This window comes from Oryx dammah, unplaced genomic scaffold (genome assembly GCF_014754425.2).
Source record: "Oryx dammah isolate SB20612 unplaced genomic scaffold, SCBI_Odam_1.1 HiC_scaffold_16, whole genome shotgun sequence".
Taxonomy (NCBI): Eukaryota; Metazoa; Chordata; class Mammalia; order Artiodactyla; family Bovidae; genus Oryx; species Oryx dammah.
Genome location: NW_024070200.1, coordinates 65,764,367 through 65,776,497, shown reverse-complemented (window position 1 = coordinate 65,776,497; position 12,131 = coordinate 65,764,367). Strand labels below are relative to the sequence as shown.

General features: G+C 41.5%; 1 non-coding gene across 1 annotated transcript; it reads right to left on the bottom strand.

The window, feature by feature from the left end:
• Nucleotides 1-9,511: 9,511 nt before the first annotated feature.
• Nucleotides 9,512-9,583, bottom strand: TRNAE-UUC. Its single transcript has one exon. It is a non-coding gene; the product is annotated as a tRNA-Glu (tRNA).
• Nucleotides 9,584-12,131: the final 2,548 nt, after the last annotated feature.

Here is a 12,131-nt window from a genome sequence, read left to right as displayed (position 1 = left end):
TTTGAAAAGCAAAATTCAACTGAGTAAATTTTAAGCTCTCATTGTCTCTATTTGATAATTCATGAATTGAGCAGCATTCAATCTAGCAGAGGGAAAAGAGCTCTGAGGAGTTTTTACAAAATTAAGAAAACTTTTATAGGCAGAAGTGAGAGGGACATGGAAGTAATACTTCCCAGAAAAGAAGATTGGTTACCGCAAGGTTACTTTCTTTAAGAGAATGACAGGGATTAAACTGGCAGATGACTTCACTGGTATGGATCAGCAATTCCCTGTTGACTGGTTTAAGATTCTGCTCTTCGGAGAGCAGAAACTGTAAGTAAGTCTCAGTTTAGGGAAGTAGGGATTAATAGAAGCAACTCCATGTTGAGTCTTGTTTGCCTTGTTTTTTAAATCCTTTTGAAATAATTTGTAAGATTTATTAATACATTTTGGCTTCCCTGGTGGCTCAGCTGGTAAAGAATCTACTTGCAGTGCAGAAGATCTGGGTTCAATCCTTGGATTGGGATGATCCCCTGAAAAAGGGAATGGCTACAGAATACTGGGTCACAAAGAGTCAGACATGACTGAGCTACCTTCACTTTAGCTTTTCATTAATACATTGGATTTTCCAGGTGGTGCTAGTGGTTAAGAACCTGCCTAACAATGTATAAGAGATTAGAGATATATGGGTTTGATCCTTGGGTCAGGAAGATTCCCTGGAGGAAGGCATGGCAACACACTCCAGTATTCTGGCCTGGAGAATCCCATGGACAGAGGAGCCTGGTGGGTTGCAAAGAGTCAGACACAACTGAAGTGACTTAGCATGCATACATTAATACATTATCATGAACAATTTATTTTTCTTAATAAAAAAGTGAAACAGCATGAAATAAGTATAGCCCTATAAGGGAAAGTATGAAAGGCAGTGAGAGTAAACTAGCTGGTGAGAATCTAGGGTTTTTGTGGTTTATGCAAATATTAGGAAAGTGGGTCATTGTCAATTCTGTCCCACATTAAGTCATAAACCACAAAATAATTTCAGTCATTTTGCTCCTCCCTCAGGATGCACTAAGAAGAACTCATGCCTTTTAATAAAGCAGGCTTCTATAAAAGATTGATTGCTTTTTTTTTTTTTTTAATGAACATTTTGTTTTCTCAGCAAAAATGGAGCATCCTTTACTGAGGCTTCAAATCAAAGCATTGTCCATATCTGCACAAGACCTTAGAGGCAAAGTGGGAAAGAAGATCGGAGCCTAGAGAGAGGACTGTGGGAGACAATTCTGAGAAATTCTAGGTAATTCTGGGTTAGGTTTGTTTGAAAGTTGAAAACAAGACCAACACATTTCTAGATGTTACAGCCACCATTATTTTTTCTCTCTACATAAATGTGTGCTTCTCCTTGGCTGATGGGGGATGTCTATTTCTCCGCTCCCTAACCTAAGCTGATCTGGGACAGCGCTGATGAAAAGAATATAGTGAAGTGACACTAAGCCAGTTTTCACTTAGCTTTGGAGTGGTCATTCCCAATCCTTTCTTTTGGAAATCAGTGACCATGTTAAAAGTGAAACCGCCTTGAGATCACCATGCATAAGAAGCTCACAGCATGTATAGAAGCACCGGAGAAAGATGCCATGTCGTGAAGTCCTGGCCTCAGCTCGGCCTAACCACCAGCTGAATCTGGCCAAGGGAGCGACTGGCAGGTGTCATGTGAAACAGGGAAACTACACTGCTGAGCCTTTCCTAAATCATGAGCAAAAAATATAGTTGTTTCTTAGCAAGCATGTGTTGGGAGCGCTTGTTATGTAAGCTCAAATTCAAAGCCTCTAGTTTCAGAGATGACTGTCAGCGAAGCAAGTGGTAAAGTTAAGTATGGTAAACTCTGGGCCTGTTTCATCTGCTCTATATTGCAGGGGGCTGTAAACCTACAAGCATTTCCAATATTCCTGGCCAGCTGGCTTCTAATTAGATTCAGTCACTTGGAGACACTGACAGGAGTTTGGAAGATAGGAGGAAGGGGTAATTTTTCTTCTTCTCAAGAATGGCTATTGATCCCAGCTCCCAGTGTCTTTGGCATTTCCAAAAGAGGTAACAGGAGCTGTTCATGTGCTTCAGTAGCAGCCACCACAAGTGACTGAATGACTGCAGATTTAACAGCCTGGCTGGTTCCAGATGTATTATCTGCAGACTCCAAAATGTCAGCAGTAAGATCCTCCTAAATCTGCTAATGCCACCTCCTTCCTCTTTGCTCCTCTATCCCTTCATCTATTAGACATTTGTGAAGTATTTCTATTGTTGAGCTAGATATTCACATACCCAGTATTTGTAGACAGGAGTGCTTTCAGGAAATTAAAAAATGAAAATTTAACATTGATTATCTTTCCCTGGGCATAAACATAACAATGACCTCATTATCAGTGGAAAATGAAATACTGGTAGTTCACATATGTAGTAGTAACATATTTACTTAAATTATAACCTGGCATTACCTAGAACAATAGGTCTATCAAAGATAAGGTTTTCAGTTAACTAGAGTGACAGTGAGCTGGATGTTTCTGACTGCACTGGAGAGTTACATCAAAAAATGAGTTACTGTAGATTTAAGCTCTCAATTCAAGATATTGTCAGAGGACTAGGGATCTCATATCATGGACTTGAAAACTGAGTTTTCAGATCCCAAACTGGAATACACTCTCAGCCTAGCACAGGAGTTCAGATATGACTCAGCATGAGATAGTTTAATAATTGTTAGATTAAACCAATTTGTATTAGAAGAAAGATAAGGAATATGTGTGGGGATGATGGAGCCTAAGATTACTAGACCAAGAAGGCATAAAATAATGTTGGGAGTGAAACTCATTGATATGAATTTATCTGTTAGTTTGGGAATCTAGGAAAGGCTGTAAGTCCAAGTTTGCTTGCTTTAGTTAACTAGATCAACAGTGACCCTCCTTCAATGAGGTTATAAAGCCATAAGTCCACAGTAAAGATAGATGAACATGTTAAAGGCTTAGGTAAATAGTCATCTTGGAGTTCAGTTCAGTTCAGTTCAGTTACTCAGTTGTGTCCAACTCTTTGTGACCCCATGGACTGCAGCACACCAGGCTTCCCTGTCCATCACCAACTCCTGGAGCTTGCTCAAACTTATGACCATCGAGTCAGTGATGCCATCCAACCATCTCATCCTCTGTCATCCCCTTTTCCTCCTGCCTTCAATCTCTCCCAGCATCAAGGTCTTTTCAAATGAGTCAGTTCTTCCCATCAGGTAGCCAAAGTTTTGGAGCTTCAGCTTCAGCATCAGTCCTTCCAATGAATATTCAGGGTTTATTTCCTTCAGGATTGACTGATTTGCTCTCCTCACAGTCCAAGGACTCTCAAGAGTCTTCTCCAACACCACAGGTCAAAAGCATCAATTCTTTGGTGTTCAGCTTTCCTTATGGTCCAACTCTCACATCCATACATGACTATTGGAAAAATCATAGCTTTGAGTGGATGGACCATTGTTGGTAAAGTACTATCTCTGTTTTTTTAATATGCTGTCTAGGTTCGTCATAGCTTTTCTTCCAAGGAGCAAGTGTCTTTTAATTTCATGGCCACAGTCACCATCTGCAGTGATTTTGGAGCCCAAGAAAATAAAGTCTGTCACTGTTTCCATTATGTCCCAATTTATTTGCCATGAAGTGATGGAACCAGATGCCATGATCTTGTTCTTTGAACACTGAATTTTAATGAAGCTTTTTCACTCTCCTCTTTCACTTTCATCAAGAAGCTCTTCAGTTCTTCTTCACTTTCTGCCATAAGGGTGGTGTCATCTGCATATCTGAGGTTATTGATATTTCTCTCAGCAATCTTGATTCCAGCTTGTGCTTTATCCAGTCTTCATTTGCATGATGCTCTGAATATAAGTTAAATATGAAGGGTGACAACATAGGGTCTTGAGGTACTTCTTTCCCCGTCTTCCCAATTTCCCAATCTGTTGTTCAATATCTGGTTCTAATTATTGCTTCTTGACCTACATACTGATTTCTCAAGAGGCAGGCAAGGCGGTCTGGCATTCCATTCTCTTTAAGAATTTTCCACAGTTTGTTGTAATCTAGTCATGAAATTAAAAGATGCTTGCTTTTTGGAAGAAAATCTATGACCAACCTAGACAGCATATTAAAAAGCAGAGATGTTACTTTGCCAACAAAGATCTGTCTAGTCAAAGCTATGGTTATTCCAGCAGTCATGTATGGATGTGAGAGTTGGACCATAAAGAAAGACGAACACCACAGAATTGGTGCTTTTGAACTCTGGACTCTTGAGAGTCCCTTCTTCTGCAGGAGATCAAACCAGTCAATCCTAAAGGAAATCAGTTCTGAATACTCATTAGAAGTACTGATGCTGAAGCTGAATCTCCAAAACTTTGGCCACCTCATGCAAAGAACTGACTCATTGGAAAAGGCCCCGATGCTGGGAAAGACTGAAGGCAGGAGGAAAAGGAGACAACAGAGGATGAGACAGTTGGATCCCATCACTGACTTGATGGATGTGAGTTTGAGCATGGCCCAGGAGTTGCTAATGGACAGGAAAGCTTGGTGTGCTGCAGTCCATGGGGTCACAAAGAGTCGGACACAACTGAACGATTGAACTGAACTGAACTGAGACAGTCAAAGGCTTTAGCAGAATCACAGAAAAAGAAGTAGTCGTTCTTCTGAAATTCTCTTGTTTTTTCTATGATCCAACAGATGTTGTCAGTTTGGTCTCTGGCTCCTCTGCCTTTTCTGTATCCAGTTTGAACATCTGGAAGTTCTCAGTTCACGTTCTGTTGAAGACTAGCTTGGAAAATTTTGAGCATTACTTTGCTGGCATGTGAGATGAGTGCAGTTGTGCACTAGTTTGAACATTCTTTGGGATTGAAAACTGACCTTTTCCAGTCCCGTGGTTCAGCTTTCCAAATTTGCTGGCATATTGAGTGCAGCACTTTCACAGCATCATCTTTCAGGATTTGAAATAGCTCAACTGGAATTCCATCACCTCTACTAGCTTTGTTCACAGTGATGCTTCCTAAGGCCCACTTGACCTCACACTCCAGGGTGTCTGGCTCTGGGTGAGTGATCACACCATTGTGGCTATCTGGGTCATTAAGAACGATTTTGTATGGTTCTCCTATGTATTCTTGCCACCTCATCTTAATATCTTCTGCTTCTGGTAGGCCTATATCATTTCAAATGTTCTTTATAGTGCCTATCTTTGTATGAAATGTTACCTTGGTATCTCTAATTTTCTTAAATCTCTAGTCTTTCCCATTCTATTGTTTTCCTCTATTTCTTTGCATTGATCACTGAGGAAGGCTTCTTCTCTCTCCTTGATATTTTTGGAATTCAGATGGATATAATTTTCCTTTTCTCCTTTGCCTTTCAGTTCTTTTCTCACCAATTTGTAAGGCCTCCTCAAACAACTGTTTTGCTTTTTTGCATTTCTTCTTCTTTGGGATGGTTTTGATTACTGCCCACAGTACAATGTCACAAACCTCTGTCCATAGTTCTTCAGGCACTCTATCTATGAAATCTAATCCCTTGAATCTATTTGTTACTTCCACTATATAAGGGATTTGATTTAGGTCATACCTGAATGGTCTAGTGGTTTTCCCTACTTTCTTCAATTTAAGTCTGAATTTTGCAATAAGTAGTTCAGGATCTGAGCCACAGCCAGCTCCTGGTTTTGTTTTTTGCTGGTTGTATAGAGCTTCTCCATCTTCAGTGGCAAAGAATATAATCAATTTGATTTTGGTATTGATCATCTGGTGATGTCCATGAGTAAAGTCATCTTTTGTGTTGTTGCAAGAGGATGTTTGCTATGACCAGTGTGTTATCTTGGCAAAACTCTGTTAGCCTTTGCCCTGCTTCATTTTGTACTCCAAGGCCAACCTTGCCTGTTATTCCAGATATGTCTTGACTTCCTACTTTTTTCATTTCAGTCCCCTGTTGATGAAAAGGACATCTTTTTTTTTTTTTTTCTTTTTTGGTATTAGTTCTTGGAGGTCTTGTAAGTTATCATAAAACCATTCAACTTCAACTTCTTTGGCATTAATGGTTGTGGCATAGGCTTGAATAACTATGATATTGAATGGTTTGCTTAGAAATGAAAAGAGATCATCCTGTTGTTTTTGAGATTGCACCCAAGTACTTTACTTGGGTGTACAGTCCTTGAGGTTGTACTCAAGGACTCTTTTGTTGACTATGAGGGCTACCTCATTTCTTCTAAGGAATTCTTGCCCACAGTAATAGATTTAAGTTCATCTGAATTAAATTCCCTCATTCCAGTCCATTTTAGTTCTCTGATTCCTAAAATGTCAACATTCACTCTTGCTATCTCCTGTTTGCCCACTTCAACTTACCTTGATTCATGGACATGACTGAGCAACTTCACTTTCACTTTTCACTTTCATGCATTGGAGAAGGAAATGGCAACCCACTCCAGTGTTCTTGCCTGGAGAATCCCAGGGACAGGGGAGCCTGGTGGGCTGCCGTCTATGGGGTCGCACAGAGTTGGACACAACTGAAGCAACTTAGTAGCAGCAGCAGCATGGACCTAACATTCCAGGTTCCTATGCAATATTGTTCTTTACAGCATCAGACTTTACTTCCATCACTAGTCACATCCACAGCTGGGCGTTGTTTTCACTTTGGCTCTGTCTGTTCATTTTCTGGAGTTATTTCTCCACTGATCTCCAGTAACATATTGGGTACCTACCGACCTGGAGAGTTCATCTTTCAGTGTCCTGTCTTTTTGTCTTTTTATACTCTTCATGAGGCTCTCAAGGCCAGAATACTGAAGAGGTTTGCCATTCCCTTCTCCAGTGGACCACATTTTGTCAGAACTCTTCACCATGACCTGTCCATCTTGGATGGCCCTACATGGCATAGCTCACAGTTTCATTGAGTTAGACAAGGCTGGGATCCAGGTGATCAGTTTGGTTAGTTTTCTGTAACTGTGGTTTCCATTCTCTCTGCCCTCTGATGGATAAAGTTAAGAGGCTTGTGGAAGCTTCCTGATGGGAGGGACTGGCTGTGGAGGAATCTGGGTCTTGTTCTGATAGGTGGGGCCATGCTCAGTAAGTCTCTAATCAAATTTTTTGTTGATGGGTGGGGCTGTGTTCCCTTCCTGTAGTTTGGCCTGAGGATTTATCAAATGTAAACACACCTGTCCATCCACTGTGTCCCTCAAAGAGCTCCAGAGAATATTTCTTCTATAAGGGATTGTAAAATGCACTGATGAAGAGAGCATTTGCTGCTTGAAAACCCTTTGGTAGAAGTCTTGCACAAACTAGGGCCCCTGAGAAAAGTCTAAGGGCTCCTGATTAAATGGGAATCATGGAATCCCAGAGGGCAAGACTGCAAGGAGCAAACTTGCCAGGCAAAAGGTGAGCTCAGGTACTGAAGCAGTGCTGGAACAAGAAGACTCTGGCAGTGGTGTCCTGGGAATGAAATAAATGGGCTATCTACTGAAGTATTATTACAGCTAAGAAACTCTAAGCTTGGTGACCAGAAACTTTGCTTGAGTCACTGCAATGCACTATATTGCTTCTGGTCCAGTACCAAGAGCCAAGTCAGTTCCCAGACTCTTTCCACTGAAGCAAGGATAGACTGGGTCCACCAGAGGAAGCACCTGGTGACACTGTCACAAGACAGACTGTAAATATATCCCCAGCCCTTCTTTAGAGGAACTATAGCCATTTGTTCTGTTAACTTACACCGGCTTTGGTTTGACATTCTTCTCTTCCTATGGTTAGGGAGGTCAGAATTATTAATGTTATTTTTTGTTCTTCCTGCTCCTCCAGTACTTTTGTGTTGTTCACTACAGCTTGAAATAAATGAAGTTTTGGTCTAAGTTTATTTCAAAGTGGTTCCAATGGATCTGTGAAAGTACCTGATCCTGTCATGCGTAAGTCAAATCTCCTACTTGACAACTGACATTATCCTATTGCCCCTTGAATCTTGAAGTGTGGGCTACTATGATCAGGAAAGACAAAACGGCAGCCTCTGGAACTTCCCCTTCTTAAGCGATGCTGCATCTTAGAGAAAATTAGAGATTAGTGCCACCGACAAAGATTTGCATGCTGCAGAAGCTGTACTGTCATATCTAATTATTGGGGCTTCTCAGGTAGCTCAGCTGGCAAAGAATCCACCTGCAGTGCAGGAAAGCCCAGTTCGATTCCAGGGTTGGGAAGAGCCGCTGGAGGAAGGATAAGCTACCCACTCCAGTGTTCTTGGGCTTCTCTGGTGGCTCAGATGGTAAAGAATCTGCTTGCAATGCGAGAGACCTGGGTTTAATCCTTGGGTTGGGAAGATCCCTTAGAGGACGGCATGCCAAACCACTCCAGTATTCTTGCCTGGAGAATCCCCCTGGACAGAGGAGCCTGGTGGGCTACAGCCTGTAGGGTCCCAAACAGCGGCACTTGACTGAAGTGACTAAGCACCCAGGCATATCTAATTACTAATTCATCTATTTGACCTGTGCAAAAGGCCCACGCTTCTGCTTTCCCTTACTGCCCTGGTTAGTAATGTTTGAATCTGCCCTTTGGTATTCTGGAAGATCTAGGAGGCTGAATCCTTTATCCTGCAAGTAAGAAGCCAAAAAGGAAAAGCTTTTTGTACCTGGGAGGGCCCCACAGGGTCCTGTTCAGTTTCATATGCAAAGAAAGAAAGACTTTGTTTTCATTCTGGAAATGGCCTAGAAGCTAAAAAGGTTTCAAGGCTTTTTCCACTTCTGAAAATTTGAATTTGCTGACCTCAACCTAACCATGTGTGTGATTCGATCCGGAAGCTGATTCCATGCCTCATTAACCCACGACATGTTCTGTGGAAGCTGGTTAGGTGAAAGGATCTTCCCTTGCTGTCTACATTCCTGTGCAAACCTCTGCTAAAGCAGTATTTCTATTTGGAGACCTCTCATTTCTTTCTCTCAGGGCATAGTGATTTCTGATTCAGGAAGATTCTTGCTTCCCTCCCAACTTGGTCATTAAACATCAGTTTTCCTGGGTCTTTTCTCATCTCCTCCTGGCCAGCTCCTATCCTCCTGACAGAAACACTTTGTGGGAGAAGACAGCAGTGAATTCCCTGTATAAAAGATATGCTGATTATATAATTAAGTGAGGTGATCGAGGTGTTAATTAACCCTATTGTGATAATCATTTCACAATATGTGTGTCAAAACATCATGTTGTACACCTTAAACTTACACAGCATTATAATATCAAGTATAAGCTATATAATGTCATAATAATGCCGGGAGGAAAATAAGAGAATTCCTTTGTTTAATAGAGTTTGACCAATAAATATATTTTAAATGAATTATATCATGGACAAAAATAATGATACTGCTTACACAAGCAGCATTTCCTGTCTTAGGAATTACAAGATGGATTTTCAAGCTCACCACTCCCTTTCAGGGAATTGCACCTTTTTTCAATTATATTGAGTCTTCTTGCTAATAAGGATCTCAATATACTTGACGATGAATTTCTTAACCAGGCTTCTAAAAGAATCTTTCCTTCCCACACCGGGAGTCGAACCCGGGCCGCCTGGGTGAAAACCAGGAATCCTAACCGCTAGACCATGTGGGAGAGGACGAAAATGTGCTACAGTACAGGACAATTGAATCGCATCCGTCTGCTTCCGCTTCCGCCACGAGGTGCCGCCGCCGGGTTGCCACGGCCTTCCGCGCCTGCGCGGGTTTTCGGCGCTCGGCGCCGGCGGTGCGGGCTGTGCTGTCTCATCGCCCGCGACCTGGAGCCCGGAGCGGAGTGCTATGGCCTCCCCGACCCCTCACCCCGCCCCGGCGAGGCGTCCCGAATCCGGCGCACTCTCAGCTCCGGGGAAGCGGTTCTGAGCCCCACACAGCCCGCCCGCAGCGTCTGTGGACGGGCCTAGATTTCTAAACACCGGTTAACTACGCTCTGCGGTGAGATTTGAGAGTGCTTTGAAGAACCAAGAGCAGGTTGTGAGCCTGGCTCCTGGACTTAAGTTACCCGGTTTTGAAGCAGAGGATAACTTTTATTAGGTCTGGTTTTTCCAATCATGATGCTTAAGAACATTTTAAGTGGGATTTTGCACTTTGAAGGCAATAGATGAAACCTCGAATACTCCCTGGGGAACGTTTTGGGGCCAAAGGCCTTCAGAGACTACCGTTTTAAAAGATCTTGTTTAGGGGTGGGCTATAAAACCAAAGCTAAACACTGCCAACTGTAAAGAAAGAATCCATACACTGCACTGCTTTAACAACTCATATCTTGCAGGAAGAAAGGTAAAATAAACTGCTGACTGGGAGATAAACATGTACACCCCACATAAGAAATTGGTATCCCATATTGGAAGGAAATTACATATGATTTATAAAAAGACAAACACTGCTATATAAAAGTCAGAACTTTGAACAAGCCTCTTGGAGAGGAACCCCAAGACTAGAATGCATCTGAAAAAAAAACTCAACTCCACTGGCTCCAGGCTAGCATTAGGCCAAAAGCAAGTGTGCAATGTCAAATGTTGGCAAGTATGTGAGAAAAAGAAACATTTTGGAAATTGATAAAGCTTGATCAAGGAGGCAAATTGTCAGGATTTCCTGAATATGCTTATGACAAAGCAATTCTATTTAAAAAAAAAAAAAACTTTTGTAAACCAAATACTGTTCTGGATTTGTCTCTCAGTGAATATGGAGAAATGCTGCTCTGAAAGTAATAGGCAGACCATAGGGAGGATAAAGAGCCAGGTTCACTTTAAGCAAAAATCAGGCAAGGGTGGAGATTCTCAATCTCTAAGAATTTCGACTGTGTGATTTTTAAAAAATTAAAATTCTTAATATTTGAAAACATCTGTGGAATGAAAAGGACTGTACATAATGTCTACAGTTGAGCCACAGACTGGAAGAAAATGTTTCATAGGGAAAAGTAAATATTCTTACTATATCTGCACCTTAGCTCCCAGAGGGGGAGAAAAAAACCCAACAGGAATGAAAAGTGGATTGAGAGAGGAGGAGTCAATAAATTGGGGAAATCTCACTCTCACATGCAATTATGGCAATACAAGTTAGAACAATGCTAAGATACTTTTGCGTTACTGACTGTGCCAAAGCCTTTGTGTGGAGCACAAAAAACTGTGGAAAATTCTTCAAGAGATGGGAATACCAGACCACCTTACCGCCTCCTGAGGAATCTGTATGCAGGTCAAGTAGCAACAGTTAGAACTGGACATGGAACTACAGAGTGGTTCCAAACTGGGAAAGGAGTATCTCAAGGCTGTATATTGTCACCCTGCTTATTTAACTTAAATGCAGAATACATCATGAAAAATTCTGGGCTGGATGAAGCACAAGCTGGAATCAAGATTGCTGGGAGAAATATCAATAACCTCAGATATGCAGGTAACACCATGCTTATGGCAGAAAGCAAGAGGAACTAAAGAGCCTCTTGATTAAAGTGAAAGAGGAGAGTGGAAAAGCTGTCTTAAAACTTAACATTCAATAAACGAAGATCATGGCTTGCAGTCCCATCACTTTATGGCAAATAGATGGGGAAACAGTAGAAACGTTTAGATCTGAAAGGTAACTTGGGGATATTCAAGGCCACAACCTCAAAAATATCCAGGAGCTTAAAATGATTTGCCCCAAATCATCCAACTAATAGGTTTAGTGAAATTCTTTTGGCTATCATCATAGGTTGACTCCATGATAAGGATAATATTGGAAAATGCTGAAATGAATGAAATTTAGAATTTTCTCCATAAAGAAATCAATTTCTCCATAAGGAAATGGGAACTTACAAGGACAGTATACATTCTGAATCAAAAGTTACTAAATTCCAATGTTTTTAAATGAGTTGGGAGGTAATATATTTAGATAAGCTGGGACCTGGGATCTGGGACCCTTTGCTTGCACCTAGATAAATATTTCCCTGAGCAACAAATTACAAATAAAACTATGAGGGACTAAAAATAACTGCATGCACAGTTGGAGCAAATTATGAACAATAAGATACAAAAAGACCAAAAACCCAACTGGTACTTCTGAGATTTGGGGAGTAAAAGGGGTTCTGCACATGATCCCCACACAGGGTGCCACCAAAGGGGTGAGCAGACCACCTAAGCTACCCCTCCAGTCCAATCCATGGATCCGCCCCA